This window comes from Sander lucioperca, chromosome 19, assembly GCF_008315115.2.
Source record: "Sander lucioperca isolate FBNREF2018 chromosome 19, SLUC_FBN_1.2, whole genome shotgun sequence".
Taxonomy (NCBI): Eukaryota; Metazoa; Chordata; class Actinopteri; order Perciformes; family Percidae; genus Sander; species Sander lucioperca.
In genome coordinates, this window is record NC_050191.1 from 3,365,517 (window position 1) to 3,379,177 (window position 13,661).

At 40.1% G+C, this 13,661-nt stretch overlaps 1 protein-coding gene across 1 annotated transcript in view; it reads right to left on the bottom strand.

Annotated features, from left to right (window-relative positions):
- The window catches only part of LOC116067553 (5-hydroxytryptamine receptor 1E), a 44,997-nt gene extending 31,727 nt beyond the window's left edge, over positions 1-13,270 (bottom strand). Inside the window, exon 1 of the mRNA XM_031324033.2 lies at positions 12,863-13,270. The gene's annotated coding sequence lies outside the window, so the exon portion shown is untranslated. The remainder of the gene's footprint in view (positions 1-12,862) is intronic.
- Between the last annotated feature and the right edge of the window lie 391 nt (positions 13,271-13,661).

The window sequence follows — 13,661 nt, forward strand, 5'->3', positions numbered from 1 at the left end:
CAATTGTTTTTTAAGCTCTTTGTCTTCTGTATTATTCAATAAAGACAAGCAATAAATCATTGTATAGTATGAACAACACAAGATTAGATTAAACAAACTTTTCTTTCCTGGAGGCCAGGCCTGTATGTGATGATGAAATTAGGTGATGCATGAATTTATATGAATGACATCTTTTGTTTAACTACTTCAATCTCAGTAGTATATTGAGCACTGACCAAGCCTGGTGAAAACATTCATATGAAAGTCAGAAACAAATCACACTTGTTTTAAACACTGCCTTTGAACTAGACAGTTAAATAAGTAAAAAAATATATATACAACGGTGTACTTTTTACAGCGCACACAGAGGAGCTGCCTCCAGCCCCTCCCTCCCCTCATGGGGTTGCGTGCCGTGCGCATGACAGCGTCAACGTTGCACTTTCTCAGAGAGGCTATTGTTACATTAGTAGTAGCATGTTGCTGGTGTTCTTGCCGTGGGATTAACTGTACTAATAAAACCGTTGAAACAATGCGGCCACGCTGCTGCGGAGCTAGCTAACTGGAGCTAACCGCTAATCAGAGCTAATCGTTGGTAACCGAGCCTTCAGTTCTGTTCATGTATGGACTCGAGCCCAAATAAAACCCTTCATTTTATTAAAATCGCTGTAAAAGTTTTAATCTACAACTCAGAGTTGTTTGAACAACAAAAATCTGCTCAAGGTACGGTGTAGCGTTAGCGTGCTAAGTTGATGCTCTCTCTACGGAGTGCAGACTGATTTGCTCTCGCGAGTCACGTGACCAAATCGCAGCCTTTGCGATTAGGAAATCACATTTTAACATAACGCGATATGATTGCAAATGCAATTAATCATTCAGCCCTAGTTGAGAATGACGGCTTTAGTGCCATGCAGAAGTGGCGAATGAGATGGCAAAGGCAGAGTACTTGCCACCACTTCTGACGTATGGTCTAGCGAAACCATGGAGCCATATATTAGCCTCAGAATACATTCAACAATGCTGATTTCAATTTGAATACAAATAAATGCAACATCTTTCTAAAGGTCAATGAGTAAAATGGCATTCCATAATGGCTTGTCTGTTTACAATGCTGTGTCCTATGGTGCCTTGCAATGAGTACACTATTGATTTGTTGTCCTTGATTGCAAAGACTGGAAGACAGTCCTGGCTCAGGGACCAAGCCCTGCTTGTGGATAACATACTGTAACATACTCACTAACCACTGTAAGACATATAAACTAATTACCTGACAAGTTTATTCAATGTAGTAAATGGGACTAATTCAAGAACAACAGCAATTTGAAAGCAGCTGCCTGCCATAGTTTTTAAAAAATAAAATAATATTTAGCACATACTGAAGCAGCTCCAGGCTAATTGTTCTTAGTTTTTTTCTCTTTATAAGTGTGAATGCTGACTCACCTCTACCTTTAAAAGCACAGCCACCCTTGACAGTATAACAATTGAGCTTTCAGCTTTCTAGTAATGCATTTCAGTTCTTAGCTTCTTTAAGTTACGCAATTCAGCTTCCAATTCTGCTTATTTTACATTAGTTTCCACTTTTTTGAGCAGTGCATTGCAATGCATTTGAGCTTTAAAGGCCCAGACACACCAAACTGACATCAAAGAACTAGCTGCAATGAAGGCTGGGCGTTGCATCGCCTCACTTTGCCTTGGTCTGAGCCAAAACGTTTCACTTGAACACACTGCAAATACTACAGCCAAACGAACGTTCTGCGCCTGCGTCAGAGGAAATAACTTTTAATTCAGCAGGTGGCGGTAGCCTGTATTTGTCAGTCAAAAAGGGAAACCGGAACACCGATAGGATGGATTCAAGACCCTAGTTAGCTAGCTACCACATTAACAACTGAACCCAATGTTAAAAGAACTGACAAGGGCCGACTGGTGCCGGAAACACCACAAAAACTAGGCTGACAGACACTCACAGAGTGCCCAACATTGGGCTGACCTGGTGTGTCAGGGCAAGGGCAGGAATTTCACGGTGGCCAAGACGGCCTTGGCCTTGATGCCCTTCTGAAAATCGTATTCACGTCTTTGTAACTTCCCAGTTGCATTGCTGTAGGGCTGCACGATTTGAAGAAAAAGTCATATTGCGATTTACAATGCTGCGATTGCGATATAATGGTATCATGAGTTTACTAAGTTTACTAGTACTACTAAAATTTTGAGATGTGTATTTTTTAACTTGAACATACAAAGTTAAATGAGCATAAGAAGAAATACATAAACAAAAACGTGCAATACTGTTTTTAAATAATTTAATATTTTACAAAATTAAATAACAAAAACACAAATTCTTTTAAATTAATACATGTTGTATAAACGATGACATTCAAGATGGGTGTAATATAATAACTAGTGATTAAGTTACAAAATATACTTTGTACAACCTTACCTTAAGGTATGCATGATCTGAACCCCTCTACACTTCTGTGTCATGGTCTGGCTGTTTTTCTCTCTTATTCCTCTAGTTTCCTCTGGTTCCCCTCCCTGCTGTTTCTGTCTGTCATTGTTTGTCATATTCTGTCTAGTCTGTGTGTGTTTCGAGGCGTGGCTTTCAAGCTTCACTCGCTCCCCTCAACTGATCCCCAGCAGCGTCTCACGTCTGAAGCTCATCAACCTGCTCTGTGATTGTGAAGATTGTGACAACCAATCTTCGCAACTTCCTCCAGGAAGGAGAAGTATGTGATTAAGAGAAGAGCTGAAACCTTCAGGATAAAGGGTAAGGAAGCATGCCTTATGGACTGCAGAACACAATTATCATCTGTTATGGTACAACTCCCAGTAAATCTAACATTATGACATGAAAACACCAGATGGAGACACATCTTCAGGCAAAAGAAAAAACAATTTGAGCACCTGACCAAAGTTGTACTCACTGCAGAAGAGGCCAATTCCATTTTTGAGGAGTTTCACTGCAGCCAGTTTGGTGGGCAATGGTGGAGAAAACCCACAGTGCTATAATAAGCCACTACTATTGGCCTGGAATGGAGGAGGACATTTGCAAGTGGGCGAATACCCTCGAAATGTTGAGGTGGAATACACATTAAGCAATTGCACCATGGTCTTTCCACATCATATAAGTGATAAGTTATAGTTCATCCACCTCAGGTTTCAGAGCCTCTTGAACTTGTTGGGATGGATCTGGTGGGTAAACTTACACTAACATGTGGCGGTATTCAGTACATATGTGTCATAGTAGATTATTTCACCAAATGGGCAGAAGCCTACCCACTCAAGAGCAAAACAGCAGTCAAGGTGACAAAATGTATTCTTAAAGTGCCCATATTTTGAAAAAAACACTTTTTCTGGGATTTGGGGTGTTATTTTGTGTATCTGGTGCTTCCACACACATACAAACTTTGAAAAAAATCCATCCATGCTGTTTAGAGTGAGATACAGTTTCTGAATGTGTCCTGCCTTCAGTCTCTGGGTGAGCTGTTCAAAATCGGCAAGGCTTGTGACGTCACAAGCCGAAACGAGCAGGCTAACCACAACCATTAGCTAACGCTAGCATGCTAACGCTAGCATGCTACCTCGTTCTCAATAGCAAAGCACTGCTACAACACACACAAGTTCACCATAATCTACAAAAGAACTACTTACATGTGCGCCCTCATTTAGAAGTCTCCCAGCTAATCCTGCCTTGTAACTGACCGAAGTTGTAGAAACAGCCTTTCTTTTACTGTCTATGGAGCTAGCTAGCTGACATGATCTACATCTGAGCTACATGTGCAAGTGCAATCAAAGATAGTATAGAAGAAGAAGAAGAAGAAGAAGAAAAGAGGTCTCACTCTGTAGCTAAAACAGAGACCAGGTGAAAAGAGGATCTGCAGCAGTGAGAGAGAGCGGTGCAGTACAACAAAAATATGGTGTTTTTTGAAAATTAAACCATGTAAACCTATTCTGGTACAACCTTAAAATATAATTATGAACCTGAAAATGAGCATAATATGGCTGCTTTAAGTTCTTTTACAAATTTGGTGCACCAAGAAGACTCCTAACAGACCAGGGCTCAGAGTTTTGCAACAAGGGACAGTATTGATGTGTCCCCAATGTGTAATTACACCTAGTGCTGTGCTTATTTATGTCATGTTTGTCCAACTATTCAATTTAAAGGTCAACCATGAGTTGTGTCAGATGCTGGGCATCGAAAGAAGCCTCTGCTCTCCTTATCATCAACAGACTAATGGCCTTGTGGAAAAACGGAATGGGACAATACAGAGGTATGTTTTGTTTGGAATACTTTAATGAATTCAATGAAGTTTCAACCCAAACCATTTTCTGTCTTCTCATGCCTGTATTTGACAACATGAACGTTTGCGCACACAAGGCACATCAGACGCCGGTCCGGTCACCGCGAGTATTGACTGTCAGAGTGACAGTGGCTCTCCGTGGTGGGATAACTTACTGCTGCAATTTTTTAACGTTACATAAAGTTAGCAAACACCAGGAAAACACAGAGCAGAGCCAGCCCCTGACCTCACAACAGCTATAGCTGCAATAGGGAATTCAACCCAAGTTGGTAAGCTTGCAAGCGACTTTGTATGTTAACGTTGTTGTTAAGTGTTTGTTAGCTTGTTAACGTTACCAGTTAGCTAACATTAGCCTGTTTAATGTTAATGGTAACGTTACAGTAAACAGCTAACGAGTCAGAAGCCAACGTTTGCATTTACACTGGAGCACCTTTAAGGAGAAGAGGTCCTTGTACGTGGACCCATTTGGGGCCACGCAACAACAAATGGATCATTGCAGGGATGTGACAAGGTGGGTAAAGTAGCAACTTTATTAATTAAGTATTCATGCACTTTGGATAATATTGAGGGAGCAACAAAGCACATTCGATCATTTTCCTTGTGTTTATAGGCTTAACATTAGCTTGTTCCTCTGATGTCATGTTAACATTCAACTGACCTTGAATTCAAAATATCTTCCATGGCTTAAGATAAAATTGGCAAACAAGTCAAAATATGTTCTCTATGTAGGGCGCTGGTCTACAAACAGTATCCTGCAATCAGGAAGTGAACATGGTCCACAATTGCACATCCCAAACAGAGGGACACAACACCATGTGGTGTGTTTGTGTGTAAGGTAACAATGTGATTATCTCTGTGGCAATCAATCATCAAAAAGTCATCATAATTATACTTAGCAGATCTTACAGCAGGACACTGTCCAGTACCCAGTGGGCCAGGACGGTGTTGTGAGGTTGAGGCTGGACATAGCAATGTTGTTGTTAAATGACACAGGTATGCAGTACTTTAACAGGTATACTTAGTACTTAGTACAGGTATACTTATATTTAGTTTTCGTACTTCGTCCAAGTGGTGTTGCCGTAGCTAGCTGTATATATATATATATATATATATATATATATATAAGGGCTGTCAATCGATTAAAAAAAAAAATCTAATTAATTACATACTCTGTGATTAATTCATCTAAATTAATAAAAGAAAAGAAGGGTACTAAACAATAGGGATGAGCGAGTACAGCATTATCTGCATCTGTATCTGTTAACCATATGAATTATCTGTATCTGTACTCGGACTGGGCGGGGCCTAACCCGGAAGTGGACGGGATTTAACCCGGAAGTGGGTCAGGTTGTCTTGAAATGGGCGGGGCTTTAACCGGTATGTTATTTTAAGCATGCAATTGATATGGGTTGATCAGAAATTGTTATATTTATTGCTGAGTAGAAAACTATTTACATGACAGCATCAGCACTGAGCTTCAGATCAATGGTTTTGATCACGATAACAAACAAACTATATACAGAACAAGTTTTACAGCAATGAATACAACACAAGCGGTTGCAAAGTTTTGTTTTTTTTTGGTTCTTTTTTATTTTTTTTATTTCCACACCAGGTATGTGTGTGTGTGTGTGTGTGTGTGTGTGTGTGTGAGTGTGTAGCTAATTAATTTGTATTTTTTTTTATGAAATACAGCAAGACAGTGTCAGACACAAGTAAAAAAAACTGGTTAGAGCCAGCTGACGGTTTAAAAAAGAAAAGAAACATCTCCGACAGGCAGAGACGCAACGCGAGTCGCATTCTACCAAGCACCACGTCTGAACAAACCCCACGTTTACCAGAACTCTACTGGTTAATAAGTAAGTACTACAAACCAAAGTAAAAAACAGACCTGAAGCTGAAGAAACCCTAAACGTTAACGGAAAAGACCGGCGAACCTGAGAGACTGAGGGGGAGAGAGAGAGAGAGAGAGAGAGAGAGAGATCTCTTCTCAGTGTTCTGTGTGTGAGTGAGCAGATCGGGACACAGCAACACAATACATCTGTATGTGTGTGTAGGGGAGGGGCGCTGTGACGACTAGCCTATCACAGAACGCAGACACAGTCAGCTACCCAATGAGGATTTTTATTCATTCCGAGCACAGATATTGACTCGTATTACTCGTATAATACTCGTACTCGGCAAAAGTGCTTTATCCGTACCGGATACTCGTTTCAGCCGAGTATCCGGCACAACTCTAATATATATATATATATATATATATATATATATATATATATATATATATATATATATATATAAGGGCTGTCAATCGATTAAAAAAATTTATCTAATTAATTACATACTCTGTGATTAATTCATCTAAATTAATCGCATACATAATTTTTGCCTGGTGCCTTAACCGATACTTTTTAATAAAGTTAAAAAGAAAAAAAAAAGAAGGGTACTAAACAACAGTCGGCAACATTAAAGAAGGCTTTTTTATTGCTAAGGCCATATGGTCAAAATTAAATGATTTAATAATAATGTAATAACTATAACAATAACTTATTTCACTAGTAGGTTAAATTGCTGTTGAATGAGAAAAACAACTACCAGATGGGAAAAGGGCCTTTAACAACAACTTTGAATGCACCACAAGGCTGTAGGTTACCAGTTTCATTGAACGCACCGTCTGTGTTTTTCCGACAACGCAGCGGCACATTGCATCCCGGTGTTGAATCCTCTACAGTAAAATACAGTCAAACTTTACACCGTGTAGCGTTAGCTGTCAGCATTTTAACCGTGTTTAATCCAGCTACAAGCTAGCGGTAGGCTAACGTTAGCTGCTGCGATGTTTCTGTTTCCTGTAACGTCTGTTTCAGAGCATTAGAGAGAAGTGCAGACATATCAGTGAGGCGCCGAAATCCGCGTTGCTATTCGGTCTGGTAGATGCAGGCCATGAAGGCACGTGCCATATTAGCACCGGATTTCGGTACCCAACCCTATTCAGGAAGAAGATTTTTATAAGTAAATGTTCCAATTAATGATCCAGGCAGCGCATTCTCGTCTTCCTCCTTCATTTTACAGTCCAATGGTGGGACTCTGGGTCAAAGTTCCATATGGAATGGATTAATCTGTGTTATTTTTTTTTAACGCGTTATTTTTTATTATTATTTTGACAGCCCTAATATATATATATATATATATATTATTTTCCTATTATTTTTTTATGGGCAGTTGGTAGTTGTTTTAAGCCGCTACAGAGCTCCGCAATGCCAGTTACAGAGCTCCGTCATACAAGCGGCAGATTACCTGCTGTCGGGACAGTCTGGCGAGGTCGGTGACTCGAGTCTGTTTGGTGTGTTCCGTGCCATCGTCACAGCCGATTTGACTTCGGCCAGTGGGCTGTCGGACTCAATGACCAATCTGATTGATGGAGTGCTAGCCCTTGACTAGCAGATCAGTGCACTTATGTTAAAACACTTAGCGGAAATGACGAGCGTGATGAACGCCTCTCAAAATCTGACGAAAATCTTTCAAACTGACAGATTCAGCAACTGCATGGCCTATTTCTCGCTTAAAATGTTTTCAGAAACACATTTTGGTGAACTATTTTCGTAAAATACGAGATCGTATTCCGAACGAGCCGCCATTAAGGTCGTCTTTGAAATTCAGGAGAAGCCAGACCCACGTGACGCGTTCATCATTTCCGGTTTTCATTTTTTGGGCGACAATACAGGTTAGCGCCGCCTGCTGTTATGGAGACGTATTACATCTCACGCACGTGCAGAACGTACGCTCAAGTCGCCGTCGACCGACGGGAGCCGAATGAGCAGTCCGACTGCCTTTTCTGCCTACGGGCGGCCGTTGGGTTGGTGTCTCAGAGCCTTTACAGGTATTGCCAGACAACGGTCCTTTCAGGGGCTGTGGCAGTTGAGTTTAGGCTAGAAAAAGTCAGCGTCATTCGGCCACGACAGTTAAGGTTAGGCACCGAAACAACAAGTTAAGTTTAGAAAAAAAGATCATGGTTTGGATTTAAACACTCCCGAGGAACAAAACGCATTTCCTAGGTGAAAGTATTTAGTTTTCGCACTTCGTCCAAGTGGTGTTGCCGTAGCTAGCTGTCAAAGAGGGCGGCCATTCTGCACATTCTTGCAGTCTTGACAGACCCATCTACCACTCCAACCAACCTCCCCACACAAAATTTTGGGTTTTAATACTACTCGCTACTGTTGTCGCTCTTAATACTACATCATAAACACGTTAGGGATTCAACATTTATAGATTTTGTTGGTAGTATGAAAAATCACAGTTTCACGATTATTATGCATTAATTAATTTCACTGAGGGCGCCTGGGTAGCTCACCTGTTAGAGTGGGCGCCCATATATAGAGGTTTACTCCTCAACGCAGTGGCCGCGGGTTCGACTCCAACCTGTGGCCCTTTGCTGCATGTCATTGCCCCTCTCTCTCCCCTTTCATGTCTTCAGCTGTCCTATAAAAATAAAAGGCCTAAAATGCCCTAAAAAATAATCTTAAAAATAAATAAAATTAATTTCACTGTTAATATATGAAATGACATGAACACTCTAGATGTTAATGTTATTTGTTGCTGCCTTTTGAAACAGAAATAACACAGTAACAGTTTTGAATGTTTTGAAAATGATTACATGATCAATCATCAACCTTTTTATTTAAATTCATCTGAAAAGATTAGAGACTACAGGTAAATCATTTACACCTCAAACAAAGACCAAGTTGCCAACAACAGTGTTGTCCTTAAGAAGAAGTTGGCTCTTTTTGGGCTGCTAGACAAGATGCACCTGTCACAGGGAGATGCGCAGTTTGTTGCCAAGGAATAAATGCGATGGAGAGATCTCTTTGCGGCCTTATGTACCATAGGGTGAATAGAAGTAAGTCAACGTTAAATGGTAACGTCAGAAACATGTTTGAGCTGTTGCAGAGTTTTGCTTCGTACGTACGCAACGTTATCATCAGTGCACTCACTGTGAATGCAAACTCAGGCTCATGAATGGTTAGCTGGATTAAACAGGCTGATGTTAGTTAACTGGTAACGTTAACAAGCTAACAAATACTTAACAACAGCGTTAATAAACAAAGTCGCTAGCAAGCTTACCAACTTGGGTCCATATTTTTTGTCTCTTGTATCTTTGTACATAAATAACTGAAACTGGGATTAAAAAGGATTACTTTATTTGTTTTTGTTTATTTGCTTATATGATGCACGCATTTCCTATAAATGGATAAAAAGAAAGTGCAACAATTTGCACACTGCTAGGGTGTAAAGACTTGATGTTTGTCCAAGCTGCATGTAGGCGAATAGGCACGTATGTCCTGTTACTTAACACTGCTAATTCATCTTTTGATGTAATTTAATAATTCTTTTATGTGGTTTTTGTGAATGCTGTTTGTCGTTTTATTTCAAATGTATTTGTTCTTTTGACTCCGACCTGCGGCCCTTTGCTGCATGTCTTTCTCCCCCCCCACTCTCTCCCCTTTCATGTCTTCTGCTGTCCTATCAGAATAAAGACCTAAATGCCCAAAAAATTATCTTTAAAAAAAAAAAAACTAGAGGGCTTTGTCACTTGAACATAAACAGTTGTAGTTTGAGGGCACTTGCTGAAAAGACTGATGCTGTCAGTGTTTTTTTTCAGTAGGACAGTCTCCCATGCACACTGATAACTGAAAACAGCTCAAATGATAGTTTTATTGACTTGACTGGTTAAATAAGGGTAAATAATTAGTAAGGAATGAAAAAAATACAGCCTTATCTACCTATTCATTCTCTCTTTTTCTATCACACACACACACACACACACACACACACACACACACACACACACACACACACGCAAAGTGACTCAGTACACCCACTTTCCACTTCAATCAATTCATGCATCACTACTGAATCTACCACATCATGAGAATGACCATTTAGCTTAACGTTTTACCTTTCTGACCTCAGTCTGACATGATCCATAAAACATGCGCACAGGCAGACAGACAGACAGACAGACAGACAGACAGACAGGACCGACTCAGCTAAACACAACTCAGAATACCTAAGAATACTTCCAAACTGACACATTACTGCTGTAACTGGTTATGGTTAATCAGTGCTTGGCTGCACAACATGTTCCCACTATAATATAATAATACAACAGCTATTCTTTTGATGTGAAATGATTTGAAATGTCAGCTGTAAAAATATGGGAATTTTGGACCTGACATTCTACAATTGAAAATGACAAATGGTGAGTATTTGATTGGTTTGATTCCAGTCCTTACACTCAGTGTATTTAAATGTGTGTCTGACTACAGCCCTGGCTGCAACTAATGATTCCTGTCATTATTGGTTCATCTGTCATTTGAATTTTAAAATGAATGGTTTTGTCTCTAAAATTAACAATTGTGTCAAAAGTGACATCTTAAAAATGCTTGTTTTGTTTAAACAAGTTTAGTCTGAGACCCAAATATATTTCATTTACAATGATGTGAAACACAGAAAAGAAGCAAATCCTTCACAGAAGCTGCAACAAGATGTTTGGTCAATGAATAACCCACGCAATTAAAATGGTTAGCTGTTAGTTTTCTGTTGATTGTGTCACTGATTAAATTGACTAATCAACTATTTGTTTCAGCACTATATTAGTGTATTGTTTAATTCATTTGCAAAAATGCCCATGCAGTGTTTCCTTTAGGATTTTTTTTAGCAGTGGGGACAGTTCTGTCTGAACCCCCCCCAACAAAATGGAATGAAACGGAACTGACACTTCGCTGCAACACAAACAAATATACTTATTCACACACAATGAGGCATATTTTCAGTTGTGATTTAAAGCGTAACTCTCGCCAAAATGCAACCTAGAGTATTTTTGTGAATGTACCCGAGTCAAACTTTCGTTTAAAAGCATATTTAGGATGGAATCGCCACTTTTAAGATTTACCGTATTTTAGTTTTTCGGTCAAATGGCCTTTTGAATAGGAGTGCTAGGGACACTTTTATGCTAGCCTCAAAATAGCTATTTTTAAAACACTAAGAAGGCTCGACACAACATGAAACTTTGCTCGAAGTATCACCAGGGGCTCTACACCTTAACGAAAGCATTGACAACATTGTTTGTGTACCCAGAGTTTACTAAAAAGAAAGGTTTTGAGCAACTCACGTTAGCAGTTGTTGTTTACACTATCCGCCATTTTCCTAGTCAAAAATAGGCGATCTCCGAATGCGAATGAATGGACTCCATAGGAGGAAATGTCATTCTTATATGAGGCTCCTTTTTCAACTACAAGGTCAATATTGTGTTTCACTAACGACAAAACAACGAATTATCCGTGCATTTATATGGAACTAAGCTTTTGGAGCTTTCCATCTTTACTCTCCTCGACTATTACTATTTTTGACTGGCTCGATAGACGGCGACCGGAAGAACAAGAGCTACAGTGAGTTGCTCAAAACCTTTCTTTTTAGTAAACTCTGTGTACACAAACAATGTTGACAATGCTTTCGTCAAGATGTTGAGTCCCTGGTGATATTTTGAGCAAAGTTTCAGTTAGTGTTTTAAAAATAGCTATTTTGAGGCTAGCATAAAAGTGCCCCTAGCACTCCCATTCAAAAGGCCATTTGACCGAAAAACGGTAAATCTTAAAAGTGGTGATTCCGTCCTAAACATGCTTTTAAACTAAAGTTTGACTCGGGTACATTCACAAAAAGACCCTAGGTTGCATTTTGGCGAGAGTTACACTTTAACTGTATTTTTTGAGGAACTATAGGGCACTTAACATCTACAACAGGTCTACACTTAGAATGGACCCACCGCGGTGACGTTTTGGTGGAGCTGTTCGTTTAATAGTCGACTCGGAAGAAAGCGAACGTTTTGACAATAAACTACATCAACACAACAGTACGTGGAGTTAAACTGGACGGGCCCAATAACCTCTGAATAGTTCTACTTGTTGTTAAATTGCAATGTGAGCAGCAGCCAACGGGGGATGCATTGTGTTGGCAGGATCATTTAAAAGGCAACCGCAACTACAGTTTTTGTACAGCCCTATTTCTGATACTGTGGTGGCAAAAATGTTGCCATGGTGGGCCGCCACTACAAAATCAATATAGATGAAACACTGCCATGGCAAACGTGTCGCCTTATTGCTCTGTCTCACAAACAGTCCAGAAACCCAAAGCTATTCAAGCAGTACCCAGCATAGTGTGTCACTCTGAATTAAATCAGCCATAAAATGATCATCAACTGACTAATCCAAAAAAATACTTTGTTACTGTTAGGCTACGTGGATAGGTAAGGCTTTTGGTGAAATTATGATATGTTATATATGGTACTTTATGGTGTTTTTTGTATCTCCTGTTTCATTACAATAAGACACGATGTCAGATAATATCACCTGACTATGGCTGTGGCATCCACAGAACAAAACACCGAGTCAATGAGGGGAAACTGCTGGAGGGGCTGACAGTATCAGGCTTCCTTTTTTTGAAATATTAGTGCAGCAGAGGAGCTGGGGCACCTGTAGCAACACAAACGCATCCTCTATCCATTCACAGAAACCCCCCAGCCCTAAGTGTAGTGAACTTACCATTGATGTCTCGTCACCAAGCCCTCTCTCATCTGCTTCTCTCATCCCTTTAAGTAAGAATCCAAAATAGGTGTGATGTGAGTTTTGCGCTCCTGTTGCACAAAGCTGCAGCGTTTTCTCAGCTCTCTTCACATAATGGGCAAACATAAAAAATAAACTTATGATGCCCGCGCGCATTAATCCGCGGAACGAGTACCCCGTCATTCATCTGGCTGTGGAGAGAAAGCAGGAGGACTTCATAAGACAGCTTCCTGCAGCGCTCAGTGGCTGCTGTTCGTCTCTTCTTCTGCCGAGGCTGTCGTTAGAACCATAAATCAAGCTGCTGCTGCTGCCTTCAAGTGATGTCGGAAATGTTGTAATTATGACTCGTGAGCACGTCAGTGACTCGACAATATAGTAATAGCCTACAACTGACATTTAATTTAAATACACGACCTGCCGTTAGGTAGCCTAATGTTTGTTAATAAATAGGCTTTTAACGTCATGTCCACAATTTCTTTTCCAAGTAGGCCTAATGTTACTGTAGTGCAAACAGGTCTGTATCAGGGCAGCCAGTAGCCAGACCTATGAGCCAGACTTGTGTATCAGCTGATTGACTTGATGGGTTTGGAAGGAAACTTCCACTGTATTAACCTGCCAAAGCATACCCACTTTTACTTCAGTACATACGTTTAATACTTTTACTCCGATACATTTTTTTATGTGCTGCATCGTTGCTCGTTACAATTATAAAAATGTTACGAATCATTCCAAACCCACATTATCACTGCCAGAGCGGTAGATGGCTCTGTCACCAGGT